The 21,950-nt window shown below is 34.6% G+C and overlaps 1 protein-coding gene across 16 annotated transcripts in view; it reads left to right on the top strand.

Annotated features, from left to right (window-relative positions):
- FoxP (forkhead box transcription factor P) overlaps positions 1–21,950 on the top strand; it is a 309,626-nt gene that overhangs the window by 252,983 nt on the left and 34,693 nt on the right. Inside the window, exon 1 of one of the 16 annotated variants that reach the window (XM_018461146.1) lies at positions 927–977. The exons of the other annotated variants lie outside the window; for them this stretch is intronic. The gene's annotated coding sequence lies outside the window, so the exon portion shown is untranslated. Of the gene's footprint in view, positions 1–926; positions 978–21,950 lie in introns of those variants that run through there. 16 annotated transcript variants of the gene reach the window in all.

Raw genomic sequence — 21,950 nt, forward strand, 5'->3', positions numbered from 1 at the left:
CTCTCTCGGTCGCCTTCAGTACGTCCATCTCTTTCCTTCGCTCAAGTTCGTTTTGAGGCGACCTGTCGATCTGCTTCTCTCTGTCTAACGGTTCACCAAGATCGTTCTACGATCGTTTTGCTTAAGCGTGTTGTGAATATGCGAGAGAGGGAAAGAAACGAGCTTCTCACTGACAGTGAATGGAGTGAATTTAAGCGATACTTTTTATGTATCAATGTTGTGCGTGACTTCCAAGTTCCATGGAAATGACACATGGCGGAGTGAAGATACGGGATCCGTGGTTGAACTATTAGCGATTGACAAGTGCGTACGTTCACGGATGTGCGGATATTCACTTGCCTTGGCAATCTCATCGCTGTTGCAGCAGGATGTAATAAATGTCAAGTTGCAGCACAAGTGTAACAGTGATTTAAAAGTTACTTTTAAAAGATACGAGAAGTGACAGTGTAACGATGTGCATTTATCGAAGGAAATGCATTTTTTTCTTTTAAATTATAACGTTATAATATTATACACAATATGCTAATAATAATAAAAATATTTATTTATATATAATACATCGTCGACACATCGTAAATTAATTTGATTCCACAACGATGTAATTGTACAATGGAAAATTTGCAGTTTTGTGTGTTGTTCGACCTGTTGACGAGTAAAACTAGCATAGCTACGGAATCTAACCAATTAATTTTTACACAGAAATTACATAAAATACATATCGTGTTGAAGTGAAATGTTTGTCATCAATACATTTATTCGTTCGAGATATTTATATACGAGGTTTAAGTTTATTGGAGTTACGTGGTACAAATCAAGATAATTATTGCGATTAAAATCGTAATAAATATAACAATATCAGTGAAGGAAAACGTTACGAATGACATCAGGTCAACGTGCAGCCACGTTGGCTTAAAGTCGCGAGTGCTATCAGGACGTCGTGTCAATTTGTAGCAACAGCAACCGAGGCAATCAAACAGGTGTGTAAGCGTAAACTTGCCGAATGCAGCGATCGATACGATGGCTACTTACAGCTTCGAAATTCTTGACAAGCATTTAAAACAAGCGGCTTAATTTTCACGATGGCGACACGATGTAAAGTAAGCAACCGATAATGCGTCTCGCGTACTCTGCCAACTTTAAACACGACGTGACTTAACGAACAATATTTGTAATCGCGACCACCCTTTTGCGACATATTACGTTGTTTTTTTTCTGTAACGTATTAGGATGTTACTATTCTTAAACACAGAGATACGGTTATACACTCCAAGAGTATAACCGTAAGAACATTTGCATGTTTAAATGTTGCATATTCGATGAAGAGCGATGAGAAAGTATTTTATTATTTTGTTTTAATATTTCTTTTTTCTTGACTTCGAGAAAATATTACACTAATATTCTCATTTATTTTTAGAAATTAATTTGTCTTTTATCGTAATAACTACTCTGTAACTGCAGTAGTTAGACAGTTGCGTTCTTATCGTTATCTGGTAGAGTCAGACAACTAGGCATCATTATTTCCGACAGTTATCGTAAGGTACAAGTAACAACCGTTGCAAATTTGGCGTTAATATGTCAAATTGCATCTTTGTTCCCTTGTATAAGCCGTGGTTTGTTATTATTTCATAAAAAGCCCCGTCAATTATGTCAGCAACCCGATGCCATTATTTCCAGCGCGAAAAATTAATTTCCTCTAAGTGCATCCATTTAATCGACGAAAGTATTGTTCCGCTTTATCTTGTTTCACGTTCGTGAAGCCGCGTGTACACGTTGACAAAGGGGGAACGCAGTGTTTACGCTTTATCGTCGGCCAAGTTGTTTTCTTTATCGATCGCGATTGTTATCAGGTCATCTTGCAAGCCATCGCTTGCAATTGCATCTACTGAAACGCTGAATGCGTCTGTTCTATAAAAGTTTCCCAAGTCGGTAAGAAACATCGCGCACAAAGAGGTTTTTAAATGACGTTCATTTTCTATGCTTTGAACAATATTGTGGAACGAAGTTAAAAAAAGTTAAAGCAAGTCAATTGTGATATTTTTCACGACTGTATGATTATTTAATTTTTGTACGCTTTTAATAATAGTGATTACTAATTTTTACAAATGATTGGGAGGATATAATATTGGATTTATATGAATAAATGTAATTGAAGTTATCTCCAGGACAAAGTAAAATTACGATAAATCGGAAGCATCTACAAATAACAGCAATATTAGAAAAAGAGTATGGTAACGCAAAGAATTGAAAGATTATTCAAATGAAGAATTGCTATTAAAATAATATCTGAATCATCCAGATTTTTAGATTTTAAAGACGATGATCGAGTAGAGTAAGTAAAACGTAATATCAGCGTCAGAAGCGCGAAAGATCGTCGAATAATAATAAATCAGAGAAGTTATCAACATCTGTCTCTCTTCGTCATCATTCTTCTTTGTAGCAAGTAAGCGCACGATGACTGATATATGTTCCGTTCTCATACAACTTGGCACAAATCTACTAGGTCTAGACCCATGAATAAAAAATGAGAGGTGTGGAGTGAAGAGCGTGCTATTCTCTTTTGACGTGTTGTGAACAGCTGCTGAAATCGTTGGATCAATTTTTGCATTCATACGCCGATATAGGGACTGCAGGCGGTTGCTATTAACGGCAGTTGCATTTCATAGAAAATAGCATATTTGAAATTCCACTGAGTAATAAACTGGAATACGGTATAAAATATCAGTTTAGAATTTGACCTATCGCATTCTGTGCCAGTCGTGCGCGCGCGCGCGTATCGTAAATAAAAATGCATTCTATGAGATATTCTGTCACCGTTTCAGTTCATTATAATTAGTATTATTATTGCCGTTGACGTATCGTTATTATCATCGTTGAAAATGAAACTTTGTTAGTAATTATAAATGGAAATATGTCTTTGCGTTCTCATTGTGTCATTGTTTTATTTATGACTGCTTACAACGGTAAAAACGGTAAAAAAACAAAATTTCTTATCATAGTTTGCGAATATCTACTATGTTCATTTTCTGCCTTTTAATGACTGTTTACGAACTGTACTTTGTCAAACGTTTCACATTTAGTGTTGCAAAAGTTTAAGCGAAGACGTTGACGATCGACTTGAATACATCCAGTTCTTTTCAAGTTAATATACATATTATATTTTTTAATTTTTAAATACTCTCTTGAGAGATGAATTATTTCTAAATTCAACTGTTTACATTAAATGTACGTATATTAATGAGGTATATAAATGTAATCAATGCAAGTCTGTCAGTGAGGGTTGTATTCATAGTCGTGATTCAACTTGAAATCCAATTTGAGCTAAGTTTGAATCAGTCTCATTCGAAAAACGCTTCTCAAACCACGATTTAATAAATCTGATTGGTTCAATCTTTAGTTCAAACCTAGCTCGCCTGAAATGAGGATCAATCGTGGATCGATCTACGACTATGAATACGGACCTGAATGTGTTAATAAAATCTTAGATTGTGTCCTGAAAATTGGCATTACTCTTCGAACAATCCGCATCCATCAGAAAGATTTTTCTTCGTTACTGATACGAACAACGTGGTAAAATACATGTTGTCATGTCGGGCGCGTGGCACGCACTGGGATAGTCGCACGCATCGTTGTGTCGGGTACTGTAGTGTATCGTCGGGCGCCGACGCTTCATCCCCTTTCACTCCACCCCACGCTCTCGCCCACAGTTCGTCCTATCCCTCCTCGAAACCGCGAAACCTCGAAACTCCACGCTCGAAAAGCTGTAAGCTACTACCTGCTCGACAGTCGCGTGGCTACCGCGCCACCGTGCGCACGAAAGTACCGCGAAACATCAGCCGATTGGGGAAATCGCGGCAAAGAGGAAGAGGGAGAGAGAGAGAGAGAGAGAGAGAGAGAGAGAGAATTGCCTTTCTCCACGAAAACGCGCGGTTCGCGATTAGCACCGCGCAAAACGCATCGCCCTGCGGCTGCGATCTCTACGGCCGCGAACCGCAAAATGTCGATCGCATGCGTACCGCATGCCACTGTTTCTTACACACTCCGCGATTTGCATGAAATATAATTGATTTTCAATACTCGCAATATCTTTGCAGTCTTTTCAGTTATTTTATGTATTTTATATTAATTGATCACATATTTTTTGTATCATTTGAAGTTTAATATATGCATCCACAAACTGTTCTTTTGTTAATAAATTCTAAGTTGATTAAAAGATAAAGGGTGTTTTGTAAATGCTAAAGGAAATATTGTATGTAGAGTAACTGTAAAATAAAAAGAAAATATTAAAAAATTTGAGACTAAAAAAATCATTTCTTTAATGTTCAGCTATTTTACTGTTTTTATTAATATGTTATTTTATGGCTAAATTAATTGTTCGCATTTTACAAGCTCTATAAATATAAAAAAAATAGTCTACTTGGCGCTGTAAAGTTATATGATAAAGTTAGAAAGAGACATTCTCCTGTGATAAACTTGGTATTTGGATACTTCCGCTATCTATTATCTTATGTCTTTTAGCAACGAAAAATCTCCACAAAAATAGAAATGCAAAGAAACAATTCTCTCCATCTCAATTTTCATTAGTTACATATTCACTTTGCATATATTATAAAGCATCGTGGACAGCAATCGCACATTTATTCGACATTGATATGACATATGAATATTAAAACATAAAGTATCGCCTCTAAATTTTCATCGACGTGGAAACTGCCGTTTCTGAATAATGTACGGTCCTATTAAAATCTAATTGCATTACAGTTCGCTGTACGGTGCGTCATTTTGGTACAAACCGGGATTATCAAACCGGCTAAAATTCTATATGACACACGTGTCTCAATTACTTCGTTATTAATTTAAGCATTAATGCTTCGATTTTAATTTATATTTAGAGAATGCTACCGCGCCTGCGCGTTTCGAGGAAGACATTCCACGGAAAACTAATATTAGCGTAGCATTATAGATATAAATTTTTATATTTGCTACTACATGCGGTGTGCACGAACATTACAAACTCTGCATTTTTTTGAACGACCCCCCAAGGCTAGGTTGTTCCGCAAATTTTTCTATAAAATTAAAAAGGGAGGAGTACAAGTATAATATAGAAGTATTATAAATCTCATACAAACCGTTATCTTCCGCGGGCAGCGGAAAATATGCGGCCACTCGCGTAAACCGTATACCTTTCGGAATTGTTCGTGAAATATTACTACATCGAGCCGAGCATGTGGAATTTACACAAGCAAATTACACTTTAGGTATATGAAAGCGGTAATTATAAATCGGCCACTGAAAGCAGGAAATTTATGGGAAGGGTTACGACGGCTGAGGGCTGAGAAAACGCCGAATGGCGAAACGGCGCGATTACAAAGTGGCCAGGAATATCATAATTGTAAATTAACAATTTATACAGACCACATTAAAAGACATAGCATGGCGCAATAGGAAAGAACATAATTAAAAATGTACCAGCTTATATTGTAGGAATGTGAAACGAGGGAGTATCGAAAACTATTACCTTCGCGGTATAGCGAAAGCTATCAACGAGTAACATTTTATCGCAGTTCAATAAAGAATTTAATCTTTAATGTTGTTTTTATTTTATATACGTGATGAATGATTGTATATCGTATAAATTTTAAAATATATAATTTGAAAAATACATTTGAATAGCCTTGTGTACGCTTTAACTGCACTGTTAGAAATTTCTTAATGCTAAAAGTCACTGCAAATTACAAGCATATATAATACTTTCATATACATATAAGAATATAAGAATGTGAATTCATCAATGGAAATATAATGTTGATTCTACAATGAGTCAGAAATCTCAAATCTTAACCAGCCTTAACCTAAATAGGTGACTATGATATTTCCCATCTACAAGCTGTTAATTATACAGCAAGTCGTTTAGCTCGACTAATGGGAAGGAATAAAGTCGAATTTGACCAGACTTAAAAAAATCGGTTATAATCTTATTGTTAGTCGTACAAGTCGACTGTTGACCAACTTCACCGCGATTCATCGATAAGACCGACTACCGATTCATTATAGAATCAACATTATACTTACATTGATGTACTTACATTCTTATATTCACAATATGCACTAATAAACATAGCACTTTCCACGGCAATCATAATCTCGATACAAGCGGATGTCCAGAATAGTCTAGAGATCAGTAAAAACAGTTGGTGGGTTTGTTTCGCACAATCGCCGCGAAAAGCGCCAAAATTTAATGAACATGTACATTAAAGTTTACTTAATATACAGTGAATTGAAATATTATTTATCTCCGTATATTAAAAGTATATTAAATTTCAATACACTTATATATTTTAATTTACTTGAATTTAATTTCATTAACATATATACATTAAATATCATTTCAGTTACGAGTGATTTAAATATCATTTACCATTGTATATTAAAAGTTCATGAAATTTCATGACATTTTTAACAGTGTATATCGGATATTACTTTCCGTATTTTCTCGCATTATCCTCGCAGTATTCACGCTCGTGCGTTGCGAGAGACCGGCGATGTTGCAAAAAAAATATCGGAGGCACGATCGATTCTCGAGACCTATATATCGTCGTCTAAATCCACGAAGGATTTCGTCTGACGGCCGGCTGCTACTGTCACTTCTCCCGCTCGCGTTGTGCGTCTCTCGCAGGCTATTTGTTTCGGCGCATCGTGTATTGACTCTGCTGAGCAGCGACGGTAGGCGTCGCGGGCGATAATATATCGACAGCCTTGGGTGATATATGCTCGAACAGAGTGAGCGGCTGCTGGGCCGCACAGAAGAAAGACTCGTCTCATAAAGTATAGGGCGATTTGTCACGGCAGTTTGTGATGCGACCGGGAGAGAATAATCCTCTGGATATCATCTAGCGCGCGACTACCCCACCTCGGGGTAGCCACGCTGATTCTCTTCTCTACGAGAGCTTCCTCGTCCCCTCTTTCGTTCTCAGAGCGGATTACGTCCGACCCGCGTTCTTCGTTAGGGGTGCGCGCTTCGCTCACGCTCCCGCATCGCGATTAATCGTACCTGATGCCATTTTCGAAATCGACACGATGCACTTTGGGAGCGATCCGGTTGATACGAAGGATTTTTTGCGCCTCGATAAATATCGTTCTAATTATCTTAAGGCTCGTCTCCTTGAGCTGAAGCTGATCGTGCCGATCGATATACTGCCTTTTTCTTCTTCTTCTTTATAAAAGAAGAAAAAGAAACCGAATCGGCACGAGTGACTTCATTGGGGACGAGCTTTAAGAATTTGCAACGTGCGAGTTTTTAAATGGCAGGTCTGATGAGTAATTTTGAATTAAATGCAAATTTTAACCAGGAGTGTATGCCATAAGAAGCTTCCAAGAAGAAACTTCAGTAAATTCATTAGTATTCATTAGTAAATACTTTTTGTGACTTGTATGCTTATAAGAAAATGTACTTGTGTCATTTCGTCAACGAACGACTCATTTGTAATTCCTTATTATGAGGAAATACAAATGAAGGCAAATAAAGTCGCAAGAGGATCTTCGTGTATAACGGTTGCGTAAAAATAAAATAATCTATAATCTGCATATATAGACACTCATAGCGAGAACACTCGTTTACTAAAAAAAAAACTATTTCTCCGCGGCTTCTTGCACCAGACGGAGATACGTCTCGAAGTTCGAGTATCGGGTAGCCTCCATTTGAAGGACTTGTGAAATCCTCGACTCGTGATAGCAGTGATGACTCGCTACAATCGCCGCGGGAGTACTCCGAGCATCGCGTGACGTTCTCTTCCCGTTGAAACTATCCGAGTAAGCGTGCACACATGTACATCCGACGTTTGAACGTTTCAAGTCCTAACCGCGCTTTTCCCTTTGTCGGATCGCCGCGAGTATATGTCGGGGGTACGGAATAGAAGAGCAGCAGGAAAAGTCTTTAAAAGGGCTCTAGGAGCGTAGGTAGGACTGACTGAGAGATAGGTGAATGAGTACGTGAGTACATATTTGTTTAGTTAGAAGCACTCACTCCCTCCATCTCTCCGTCTCCATCTTCTGTCTCTCTCTTTCTCTCGTTCTCTATCCTTCGTTTACCTTCTGTCGCTCTTTATGTCTCTGTTCTTCCAGTTTGCATCTTGCGTATCTATCTTTACTCGCCTCCTTTTTGCCTGTAGTTTCCACTGCAGTTTCATGTTTACTACGATTCTCGTCGGTGAATTGGGTGAATTGATAAATGAAGAAGCGGCTGGCTAGAAGCAAGAAGGGAATTATTTCTCGCGCGTCTCTTTTTCCTTCTTCGCGGTGTTCTGTGAATTAGGAAATTTAATTGATCTGTCGTGATAATGCATTAAAATGCGAGATTTACATTGAGAACATTACAGTAAGACTATTATACTTAATCTATTATAATTGAATTATTATAACATTATTAAACTTATATAACTTATATAACTTATAAATTAACTTTTGGTTTTGATGGTGAAAAGTAATTTGGAAAAGCAAATTCATGGAACATTAGAGAAAAAAAATCGATTGATATAACTCGAAACTTTATTTATTAAAAAAATGTGATATTACGTACTCTAGCTTCATTTCAATTTGGGACTGTGTTTTAAGACAATCGGCGTGCAGTTTGTTTGAACTGGAAATTGTAAAAACTCACAAACATATTATTAGATACTAAAACCCACTTTGACTTATAAGCCTTCATTATTATATTAAAAAATCTTATTTAGTTATTTGTATTAAACACTGAATAGAGTTATTGATATTCATTTATTATAATTATATATAATTATTTTACATATGTTATTATATTTGAGAGATAATTTATATTCCACATCATTTTTACAACTTTTGAATTCCACTACTTATAAAATATATAAGTTTTTACTTAGAATGAATTATGTATATATAATAATTTTATTCATGACTCATTATGTTATTATTAAATTAATTTTGTTAATAAAAAAAAAGTTTTGTTTATCATACTGAAGAATTTATAGGAAAAATAATTACACGGCAATCTTTATATGTAAAACCTGATAATACTATACATCATAAAAAAGTGAAGAAAGAAACATAAAACTAATTTATAAAACGAGTCTACTGACCTTTAATACGCAAAAAATATTATCGCCAAAATATGCGCCATTTAGAAATCGTACGGTTTTCTTTCCACGTATACAGTTTTGTACCAACACACTCTGCCCACACGCATACTAGAAACGTCAAAGAGTACAAGAGAAGTAGTTCACGATATTTTGCGGACTCCTGATGGATTCGAATGACCGGAGAATTTTCAAGCAGAACGTCGCACACGTGTGCGGGCGAGACGAAGCTAGGGGAAAGGGTGGCATATAAACTACAAACGGAGGTCCACATGTATGTGCCTTGATCGTAGTAGAGTCGGGGGAGGACAGGACGTAGGAGAGATGTAGGGAGGGTGCGTCGTATATCGATACTCGCACGGTCGAGTGTTTGCAGCGATATTTGGTCCATTTCCATTTGGCGCACGTGGCGCGTTTACGGTTCACACCTCTTACCGTCTCACCCTCGTTGGCCACCCCCAACGTCGGCCCCCTCGCCTCGCCTGTGCCACCCCCGCGTAATGGACACGCAAGGTGTCGGCGACTATGCAAACGAAGCCTCTCGACCTTATGGGTGGAGGTTTATGGGTGGGCCGAAGGGAAATGTAATTGTTCAATAAACGTTTTTCTTGTGCAAATTTTCGGCTGAGCTTTTATCGTCAATTCTAATACGATTCTGATGTGTTTCATAAAAAATATATTTTGAAATTGAAAAAGAAATTGAAAAGATATTTGGAGACATATTTTTAAGAAAACAAAAATACTAACGGAATTGATAAATTTCCGAAAAGTTAGATTTGTAAGAAAAAAATTTTGCGTTTTAACTTAGTAAAATTTTGATAAATAATATGATATGTAATTATAATAAATAACAATCAATTAAATGTACATTACTTAAATATTTAAAATTATTCATTCAATAAATAGATAACTAATAAATTAGTAAATAATTAAATTTCTTGAGTATTTTTGAATTTACTAATAGCATTAAGTTGTTTGAAAACTAATTAGATTTATAAAAATTGCTTTTTAAAAATTTTAATATATCATTTCTATATCGTGGAAATAAGGAAAAATGAGATGAAAATACGAAGATAGTAGGCCGAATATTGTATTGATTTGGCTACGACGTAAACGTAGGTGTGTATGTTGGGTGTCCACTATGAAAAAAATTTAATATATCCAAATATATCACTAGCAGCAGCAGGCGACGATCGGCCATTCAGAACTCCATAATTTGATATGCAGCGAAATCGGGTGAGAAAGCAGCGATGGGGTGGAAATGGTTTTTAGGGTGAGCACCAAGGTGAGGAAGTACAGAAGGAGGGGGTGAAGGGATTGTAGTTACTGATGGGATGTCCCGAACAGATGTGGACATTATTCATTACGACTGACCAAAGGACTTTCTTTATACCTCCTTGTCTTCAAATAAAGGAAGATCTTACTTTTTAAATCCGTTGCATCTATCGATACAACGTGATATATATCTCTAGTCTATTTTCTTATATTTAATATTGGATTATATTATTCTGAAAAGTACTAAAACGATGGTCTTTACTAAATTTATAAAAAATAAATTATTAATATAGAACGTAGTTATTAATGTAGAATGTGTATCTTTTACATTCAATGGGACAAATAATTTAGATATTTTTTAAATTTATGTCAAGTTATGATTTCTCTCTAAAAGATAATTTAACAGATTTAAGATGTAAGATTATTTATGCCTTTAATACAGAAAATTTATATATCATGTCTTATTTCTATAATCCTCCATACATACGCTGATTTCTTTCCTCAATGTCCCTTGTTGTCCCGATATAACAACTAAAAGATAGCCTTCGTTGCCTACCCTTTGACTTTACAGCTTAAACAAAACTTTCCTTCACTACCCGTGAGTCCGTGAAATATTGAATATGCTGGCAAAAGGGGATGCTTCTCGAGCATATGAAGGAGGGGATGAAAGGCGACGTGCACGCGGGGATGGCTCTGCATGGTCGACAAACGGGTGAAAGGGCAGTGGGTGTCCAAGGGGGTGGATCCGGTCACTTGCCTGCCATTAAGGGAGCCGCGCACTGCCGCTGGCAAACCCAATTTGTTATCGACTTATTGGCCAAATTACTTACTATTACCGCAGATTTATTTCGCATATTAGTCCCCGGCTACGCCCACTCGTTACGTCTCCATTAATTACTGTCCGCCGGTATGTCCATGCGCATTTTGAACGACGTAAGGGAGTATACGGACTAAGCTGTTTGAAAGAGTCCTTACAATTATTTCTCATTACCATATATCTTCTATAATTCTCATGTTAGCTAATATTGCCGATACATTAAATATAAATACAGTATAAGTACAGCCCATAAGTATAATATAAAGTACTCCTACAAATTGACATAAACGTTTTATATCTAACGAGAAATAAATTTAAAAAGTTTTATTTAAAAAAATTATCTTTTTAATAATTTTAATACTTTATTAGCCTTTCGGCTTTTATTACTGCCCTTTTTTTCAAGAAAATGCAATAAATTAAAAATGCTTTATACTTATGACCAAGCTATATAATATCAACTAATATCCTTAATTATATCCATTGCACGTAATTGTACTTTATTCTTTTATGTCTTTTATAATCATATGAATCTTGTACAAATTACATCTCTTTTAATTTTTTTAATATATTACAGCATATTATACATATTAATTTGATGTCTAAACAAATTTGAAATCTGTTATTTATACATTATTATCCGTAAAATTCATGCTTATTTAATGATCTATCTTTTGCGCATTTCTTTACAAGATAAAATCGAAGACTTTGATCCACTCGAGGTTGACGAGATTTCGATTGGCGAGATTTCCGAGCGACCCTTATGTTTGCAAATTCCCCGATAACTCGCGGAGTCGTTCACAACTGGGATTATGATTCCCACGGAAACTAAAGTACTTTGGAAGGAGTCGATGTAACGTCCTGGAAATTCCACCGAGAGGCGCTCTTTACACACGAGCTCGCCCTCTCACAGGCTGAACATACAATCAACACACGAGTTTACCTTGAGTATTTTTCAAAGGAAGAACACCGCCGCGTCTCTCGACTCTCTCAGTATCGACAAACCGCACCGCCGCTGGCGGGGGAGGCGAGCGGTTATTCTGTAAACAATACACACGGCGACATTAACGGTCCACCAAACAAACATCCGTCTACGCTTTCTTATCGTTCAAACGTGCGGCGGGCCCATCCGTTTTCTTTAAAACATAATTGCAGCTTATCCATGTAAAAATTGATAAGATTAGTTAATTTTTATATCGATGTACGATTAGGAATTTACATACTTCATGTTCGTACAATTAGATAAAATATACATAATTTGAGAGAGTAAATTAGAACGATGTGAAAATAATTTTTTATATACATTATATAAAGATTATTTTTATGAGATTATTTTATTTTTAAATATTATTTATAGAGAAAAAGATTATAAATCGCGGTAATTAAAAATTCGAATTGGTAAAGTAATAATTGTTATAATTGCAAGATTACTTTTCATAAAAGTGATATTGTATATATTTTGTCGTCTCAATCGATTACAGTTTAAAGTTAATTAAGCGGCTTCTTAGTCCGTTATGGAAAGGGTTGACATAGGGACGAGTCCGTTACGGACGAAGGATATACTCAAGTCGCCAGGAGGACGATAAAATGCACCACGTGTTACCCGGCATTTGATATTCATGCACGTTCGTCCGTAGCACGTCGAACCTCAACTAACGGGTATCCGGCAATCTAATAAAGATAAAAAATAACATCGACTCCTGCTCGAATCCTCCTTCGAATGCTCTGTCGAACGATTCACGCGGTCCGAACCGCCGAGTCCCCCGCGTGTTATATTGAAAAATATATATCTTCAGCCATGCTGACCCCATCCGTAGGCTGCATATAAACTGCCCCCTTATAGAATCTATGAACGACTTAGGAGGAGTATTAGAACTTCCGTATATTCGCTTTCCTTTCTGTCGCAGTTGCCTTGCCTCCTGCAGACGTACTTGATTGAAAAAATGGTGCTTATCGTTTTTTATTGTCATAATTCTGACATGGTAATCTTATAATAGTATATCTCTTATTTAAATAGATGCATATAAAGCCATTATCTAATTTTAGAAATATTCAGTAGTGGTATTATTGATCCGTATCTCTATTTTTTAGATTAATATTATATTTCTTATGTGTAAAAGGTAAAAATCTGATATTTTTTGACTTTTCAATAATTATGATGTCCTTTATTCTGATACAATATTTCATTTTTCATAATTTTTTTTATTTTCATAATAATTTAATTGCTTAAATTTTTTTAATCAGTAAGAAAGATTAATACCTCTCTAGTATTAAGAAAATTTCTTTTAGCGGCAAAATAATGCAAAGTAATAATTATGAAACAAAAAATAGCTATGCAAGTGTTTAGCGTATGATTAATGATGGTAGGTTCCCGTTTAAAAAAAAAGTATAAGTTAAGAATTTATGTACCTCGCAACGTGTGCCGTCCATCGAGACAAAGCTTTGAGACACTCGCTAAGTAGTTTGGGTCACGTGCGGGATCGATTCGATAACGGCCTAAATATTTTTACTTAAGCACCCTGTTGGGACCAACGGTCGTTCGGGTACCTCCATTCGTGTCTTCATCATTTTCTGTCCCGTTAGAAACAAAGTCCACTCTAACTCACCTCTGCTTCGATGATAAAGTATCCGGTCGTGGAGTTAAATATCGATTGTAAACGAGTGAGACGTGTATACCTACTTTAAGTAGAAACTTCAGAAATTTCAAAAACTTCAGGTACTTCAGAAACTTGTGATTAAAAGCTTTCTCTCGATTTCTCTTGATATTCTTTGTAATATTCGTGCATAACGCATGTTGGCGTTGTGAAATAAATTAAAATGACAATAACAACAATATTCAAGGCTATAAATAGTTATATAATATATATAATATATAATTATAATAAATTAAACATTGTGATTATTTTTTTAATTTCTAAAACAATTTGACAGATACTTTTTATTGCCTTATAATATTATATAATTATTATTTAAAAACAAAATTAAACCTTAATTTTGTTATTAATTGTCTTCGCAAATAAAATTCTATTTAGAGAAATAGAAATTCATAAATATTATGAAAAATTAAAATAACGAAGTTGAATATGTAAGTCACAGTTCCGCTGTTATTTATTTAATAACCCTCTCTTTCTCGTTCTTTCTGCATTACATAATTGTTTATCTAGAGAAGACTACGATAGCGTGTGAATACATAACGCGCCCGGCTTGAATAAATAACTCGAAACACATGGTTGTACTTTTTACGCAATCCACGACAGAGATCTTGCGCGGAGTTCTGTTTGTTTGAGTTAGGAAATCTTTATTGATTTCTGTAGTCACACAAATGCTATTTTTCTGTTGCCAAATGCTATTTTTTGGATGAAACATTTGTTTCTCGCGATAACTTGAATAATAATTAATATATGTCAGTATTATAACTTTACTTCAAAATTTTATTCAATGTCGTTAAATTACACGATGATATGAATTTCTTGCTTTTTTTAATTACGTAAAATTAAATTAGATTTAATATTAGAAATTAACTTAACGTATAATCAAATACAATTGATATGTAACACGAGTTTTCTTTGTTTCCAGGTGAGCTTATCCTCAAAAATTTTCAAACCATTTCAAAACTTTCCACTTTTTCGGACACGTAGGTAAGCGAACACAAATGAAAGTTTGAAGTATTAATTTCGGTACTTCCACAATTATGATAAAATTTTTCGTTTGAGATAAATATTCCCCTGAAGTTTATTGTAATTTTTATTATACTTTTACTGCAATTTTTATTGTACTTTTACTGCAACTTCACGCGTAGATATGAAAGTGATGAACATATTTCTGTATGATAAAATATTTCGACGGAAAAATGAAATTCGAAACTGCTAATAATAAATTACTGAGCGATCGAACCTCGTTGATACTACGATCGTATCCGCATGTTGTTTATCGTACACGCAGGAACACTCGAAAATCATATTCAAGTTAAAGGGACGATGCCGCTCGAAACATTCGAGGGTGCTCGAGAAAACAGAATATGAGAGGGTTGGCGGTGAGAATCCCACTACAAGCGGAATAATGTTTATAACGTGCCGTTTCGATGGAATTCGAAATTTGTTTCTTTATCGACCATAATTTTCCGGAATCTACACACAAATAGATTTCGCGGACCGCGCGCGAAGTGGAACAAGGGGGATGCTAATAGTTTTGTCTCTCCACTGTACTGCTTCCTTCACTTTCATCCGCATGTTTGTATTGAAAAGCGCTACGATTCGACGCGTCATCCCCGCTCTCTTTCTCATCATTCGTGGCTCGGCGACTCTAAAATTTTATCCCTTCCGTTTTCGGGGGTGAAGTATTGCTCGAAGTGCCTTGGTAAATGTTCGGAAAATGACTTTGCGATTTCACATTTTTTTTCATGTCATAGAGCGGATGTATAATGTATGGAAAAGAGCATCGAAATATTTTTCATAGGGTGTGTATTTTAAATTCTGATTTTCCAGAGACATCTTGATCTTTTCTCGGTAAAGATATTTTTGTATTAATACATTAATTTCCTCTGACGAAAATATTTTAACAATATTAATTCTTAGGTTGTATTTATGCATTTTTCATGACTCAACAGTATAATACAATAATATTTCAGATAATAATGCTTCAATTTCTTTCTAACTCTCTCTAATAAATCTAAAACATTTAATTTTCCGATATTTTTTTCTCGATTTTTTGTGTTTTTCTTTTACTTCAGTATCAATTTGTATACAGACTTCGCAATAAAGGAAAAGTGTCTTTATCAAAATCCTTACATCGAATGCGAGATCAACGACGGCTTCCGATGTCTTACGTTGCATAAACTTTTCATCGGTGCATCGCAAATAGTGTATAAAGAAACACGGGACGAACAACAGAATGATAAGACGTTAAAATGCATCACGTTCCCCGGCGCTCCTCGTCGCGATAGCGCGCGGCGAGAGGGTGTCACGTGAAATAAGAGACATATACATGCGAGCGCATTATGCGAAAAATATGGTAATAATATTGCCGAGGCCAAGCAAAACAGCCCCCTGCATATGAAATACGCGGGATACTCTGCTCCTCTGCACAGCCACCGTCTTCCTTTCCTTCTTATTCATCTCGCTACTCCTCCGGCGCGCGGCTGCGTTTCGCGCGCGCGTTTACTCCTTTTCTCTTTTTAAAGCACCTCATCTGCCGCGATCTTGAGAGCACACCCCCGATCCGGCTGACGCCGCCGACTGAATACAAATACGGCTTTTGGGAACGGGAATGGCACAACGCAATTCTCGGCGAATTAGCGACGAAAAACAGGAGTGTGCGAGGCGAAGAGGCCGCCTCTTCTTCTCCTTAGAGAAACGTGATTTACGCGTGATTTCAAAAATCTCGAGAGCCTTCCTATTTTTTTCGATAAATAAGTCGGGTGTTGACTTGCTAAGTCTTTGGAATATGCCTATAAGAAAATATATGGCGCTCTACTAATCGCTAAATGCATACTGAGAAAAAAGTATTTGGTATTTGTGACTATAATTGTATGGTAAATAGTTATGAGCTCCATTTTTATAGTTATTATTGCTATAATGTTAGTAGTAATAATCGTATAATGTAGGTCTCTCAAACATGAAAAAATTGTACTGTAAATTACGTAAATTATATATAATTATACAGTAATTTACAGCAATTACTGTAAATTATATAATTTCAAGTGTTAATATAATAAAATATCAAGATGTAAATAAAATAAAAATTTTTTTTAGTAAATGCAATTGCAATTATAATGAATATAACCATTTTCTTTAATTTATTTATTATTTATGTGGTAATAATAACTAAAAAGTGTTTTAAGAAGAAACTAAAGATTTTCAAATAATGTGTGTGATTATTAATAACACAATTGACTGTATTTGCATGATAAAACTACAAATTACAAATACATATGTAGTTGTCTCGAAAAAAAATAACTATAAATTATAGTAATTGTAATTAAATTATGGTAATTGTAATCATTTTTTTTCTCTCAGTATGAGATCGTTTTTCGGTTAGTTAACGAAGACAATGGAATAACAGTAATTGAAAGAGATACAAGATCTTTAATTATTTATTATTTCCGTTCAAAGAAATTTCATACGTATTTAGCCAACTTAATATAATCATTTTTACGAATTGCTGTTTGATTTGCTTATTTGGTCACACGGCCCCAAACTGACAAGAGTATATTCAAGCTAAAATTATTTTCTGAAAATATTCTACCTAGTGGTTATATTCTAAAAGGAATGTGTCGTCGATTTAAATTTAATTTTATTTAATCCTTCGCTTCGTGAAAATCAAATAATTTCTGCATCTTGTCGAGTCAAACCAATTAAACAAGGGGAAGATGTAATATAATTTCAAAATATAATAATGTCAACTTATTATTATGTAATAATTTTCAGGTTGCGTCTTAATATAAACGAGACGTCAATGTATTTGTAAAAAATTTTTTTTTTATTTTTATTTACAATATCTTTCCTCGGTTAATTTTTACGGTTTTTTTACACCTTTTACTTTATATCGACGTTAATATTCAAGGCACTGAACGAAATAAATATTAAACACGATAATCGTTTTAGTCTTCTATACCTACTGCATTTGCGTTTCCTCTCTTTTTCTATCCAACTTCTGTTTTATCTAAAAGTTATACATAACATTAAAAAACTATCCTAATTTTCATATTGCTTGCACAATATAAATTTGGTAAATAAAGAATAAATCTTATTACATTTCACAGAAGTATTTTGACTGTAGCCCAGTTATAACATATTGATTTTGTAGAAATCAGGATGCATATATTAGTATATATCAGAAATATATTATAATTATTTCAATAACTGAATTTGTGTTTCCCCCCCTCCATTTTCGTACGTCATTGATCTAGTAAAAACAAAGCAGATAAGCGAAAATGTTACACAGTAACTAATATTTAATATTTCTAAATTAAAAACCCTAATCAATAGGATTTATTCGAAATAAGTAAATTGAATAACAATCCACACACACTTACCTTAAAATAAAATCTATTTTAAAGCGTATACGTATATATGAATTGCGTAAATCGATAACATTTGTCGGATAACCTTCCGAAGCGCATACATGATCATCCGTGTAGTATAGATAGTATATATTGTGCATTTTTGTGGCAATATACAATATGCCACAATCAAAATAATAAAAGACGCGATATACAGGGTGTTAGTTAAGTATTGTATGTTGCCATACTCAACAGAGCGATTCTTTGGTTTATTTCAAGTAAAAAACTCCATATAAACATGTGTCCTAAACGGCTTAGTTTCCGAAATAAAAAAATTTAAACGTGTAGTTAAAATAAATAATCTGTTTATTTGAAAGAAATACAGCTTGACCTAGTCAAAAACTAGTCAAAAACAGAAAAACAAAAACAGGCTTCAGTTCTTCTGATGAAATAAAACAATTAGATGAATTGTTGAAAACGTATGTACAAGCTAACTGATCCGCAGCAATATCAGAACTGAAGTCTATTTTTGATTTTATGACTTTGACTTTGTCACTTTGTTTACGGTTGTGCGAATGGTAACTCACGTGAAGCAAGGCATATTTATGCAGGAAGATATCTCCAACGCAATTTGCCGTTTCGTCAAACATTTGCGAACATTCACCTGTATTTCGGAAACTAAGCCGTTTAGGATACATGTTTATATGGACTTTTTTATTTGAAATAAACCAAAGAATCGCTCTGTTGAGTATGACAACATACTTAACTAACACTCTGTGTATATATATATATATATGCACTACATTCAAAAGTTTGAAAGCAGTTAAAAATTTGTAAAGAAGTACAATAAAAAGATCAATCATGAAGTTTTAATTTATAATAAAAGCTGCTATGAAATTACAATTTACAATTAATTTAAACACTTAACTATTATTTGAATTTTTTAATTATAATTTTGACTTATTAAAATATCTCATTTTTAATTACTGTCCTACAAATCGTAGCATCCTACTTATTAATGTTTAATACGAATTATTATTTTTACCCACGCTGTAAAAAATAATTAAAAAATCATAAAATTTCCTTGAAATGCCAGAATGTGTGATTGATATATAAGTAACAAATGTGACAGTAACAATTTCACTCAAGCCATGAACCTTATTCTTTCTTAATAACAGAATAATGACGTAGCATGTTAACTTGGTAAAATTTTTTAAATGAAATATTTCCTCGAAAACATGATTATAAATAAATAATAGTGTGTTAAATAGTTAAAACAGAGAGATCAGTTTCTTATGTGACGTTTTTTGATATTTAAAAAAAAGGTAGTGTTTCCAAACTTTTGAACAGTAACGTATGTACGGAATTTTGTGCGCTATAAGATAAAGCGGAGTAATTTAGATATATATAGGTTAACAAAAATTTTCAAATTGAAATCGCATGTAGAGTATTCAAACATACAAAATATACGTTAATGATGCAATAGTGTATGTTTTATATGTTTGATTGAATACACTATGCGACTTCAATCTTTTATACAACCTATTCAAATTATCCTGTTTTACTCTAGTTGAAAATTACGTTTAGAAATATTGTTACTTTCATGTAAATACCTACTTAGATCGTTTTACCACCTCTATATTGCGATAACGACAAGAAAAGACAATTTTACTTAAGCTAGTTGCAAGCACCTTTTATTCTTGTCGAGAAACATCTTAGCAGGTCCACTTTTCATTAGAAGGAGCTACCCTTTCGTCCTATCTAAAGGCGCCTTGTACTACTCTCAATATTCTCGCACCCCCTTTCGCTTCTAATTCCTGAGCCCGGAACAACCTGACATTTTTCTCACCCTTTGCTCGTCCCTCGGTTGGCGACGTACCCTCGCGCAAAGCGTGAAAAATATTGGATAATTTTCCGAGTCAGAAAATCCGCTGTTGCCCAACTTAATTGTATCATCAAGAACTCCTCTAGTTCTGCGAGACGAGGCTTAAGTAATACTGTACAATTTTTAACCACAATCTCATCCGATATTCCAACCGCGTCGAGCTTGAAATTCAAAACGATTTGACGCCACTCGAAAGCCGCAACCCTTTGCGTATTATGTTTTTCTTAATCGCGCTTCATTTTGCATCACTATCGTTTATCATTGTTTCTTCCAGGAGTCGAAGATGTATTTTACGACAAGTGCGAGAAGAATTTTATTAATTGAATTTTGCTAACGTGATTACACTTATTGATACTTTTTTTTCACAATCTAACTTAAATTATGAATTTTCGGTTTTATAAAATAATAATTTGAGTTATTAGATTGGCATATGTGAATAATATTTAAAAAATTTAATGAGTATAAAAAATAACGTGTATCATTATTTAACATATAGTCTTTTAAATTTAAATAGAACAAATATTCTATGCCACGGCACATTAAAATTATTGAACTTGTTTTTAAAACAAAAATTGAAAATAAAAAATAAAATGAAAATCATATAATTGTTAGATGAAGCCATTTCAAACACTGCTATAAAAGTGAATCCGGAAGGTTCGCGACGCGATTTTACAATAAAGCAATCGTGAAAGTACGTCAAGGACATCAGCAGCCAGCTTCCCTTGTGTTTTTTATCCCCGGAATCGAGTGGGCGTAGGAATGCAAAAGCGAAGTGCCCGGAAAAGTGGAGCGACCAGGCGACGGCGGTCGGAGGTCCGTCGTCGGCCTGACGGACTCTCTCGTTTGTGCAAACAAACCAAAATGGACTGCGAATAAATATGCGTCTACGAGCAAAAGCGAACGCCCGTATGCTGGGTCATGATCCATCCATGTACGCGGCGAGGTTACGAGAGGGATCGGGGGGTCGCAGGGATGAGTGAATCGCGTAGCGCGAAGGGGCGGGATACGTCGGGGATTTAGAGACCTTTAATGGAGCTCGTCTGCCCCGCGACTACCAGAAAAGGAATTCGCCACTTTCCATTATTCACTCCGCGCTTTTTTTTATCGCGTCCACACCGCCTTTTTGGAAAAATCGCATTGGGGCCGCTCTTTTGAGAGAGAGAGAGAGAGAGAGAGAGAGAGAGAGAGAGAGAGAGAGAGAGAGAGAGAAATTCGCCTGCCTCCTTATATCCTTATATCGGAGGCTTCTTGCTTTTCCGATGCAAGAATATGTATTCTGTGCTAAATTGTAAACAAAATTTTATTTTTTTGCTGAGTTCCAGAAGGGTATAATTAATTCTTGATTCAAGCGTAACATTCTCTTGATATTTTTATACGCATATATCTTCTTATGCTATATTTATCATAATGAAAATATAATAAATTATTAAAAAATCTAGTTTAATATTAGCGTTATCAACATTTAATTAATTAATATATAATCTAAAATTTTATGAAATTTGTAATTGTATAAATCTTTTGTACTTTTGAATTAATGTTACTTGTATATGTTACATAAATTCGGTGTCAATTTTTTGTGATACATTAAAAAATGTGTAAAAAAATATCTTAATTAATATTTTTTAAATAAAATTGTATTTATTTTTTTTCTGTCTATCTGTCTATACGTATAATATTTAAAGCTTTTCGTGATTGGATTACGTTTGAAGGAACTGTCCGAATTAAAAGTTGTCAAATTGATTTTCTCATTTTATTATGCCATTCTGTTTCCGATACTGAATATAACTTGTTCCGTAGCTTCCTCATTGACCTTATTTCAGGATATTTTGCAGCTGAACGATAATGCCGAGCGATAAAACACGAGATATTCTGTTT

Source organism: Mycetomoellerius zeteki, unplaced genomic scaffold (genome assembly GCF_001594055.1).
Source record: "Mycetomoellerius zeteki isolate Tzet28-1 unplaced genomic scaffold, Tzet1.0 scaffold12, whole genome shotgun sequence".
Taxonomy (NCBI): domain Eukaryota; kingdom Metazoa; phylum Arthropoda; class Insecta; order Hymenoptera; family Formicidae; genus Mycetomoellerius; species Mycetomoellerius zeteki.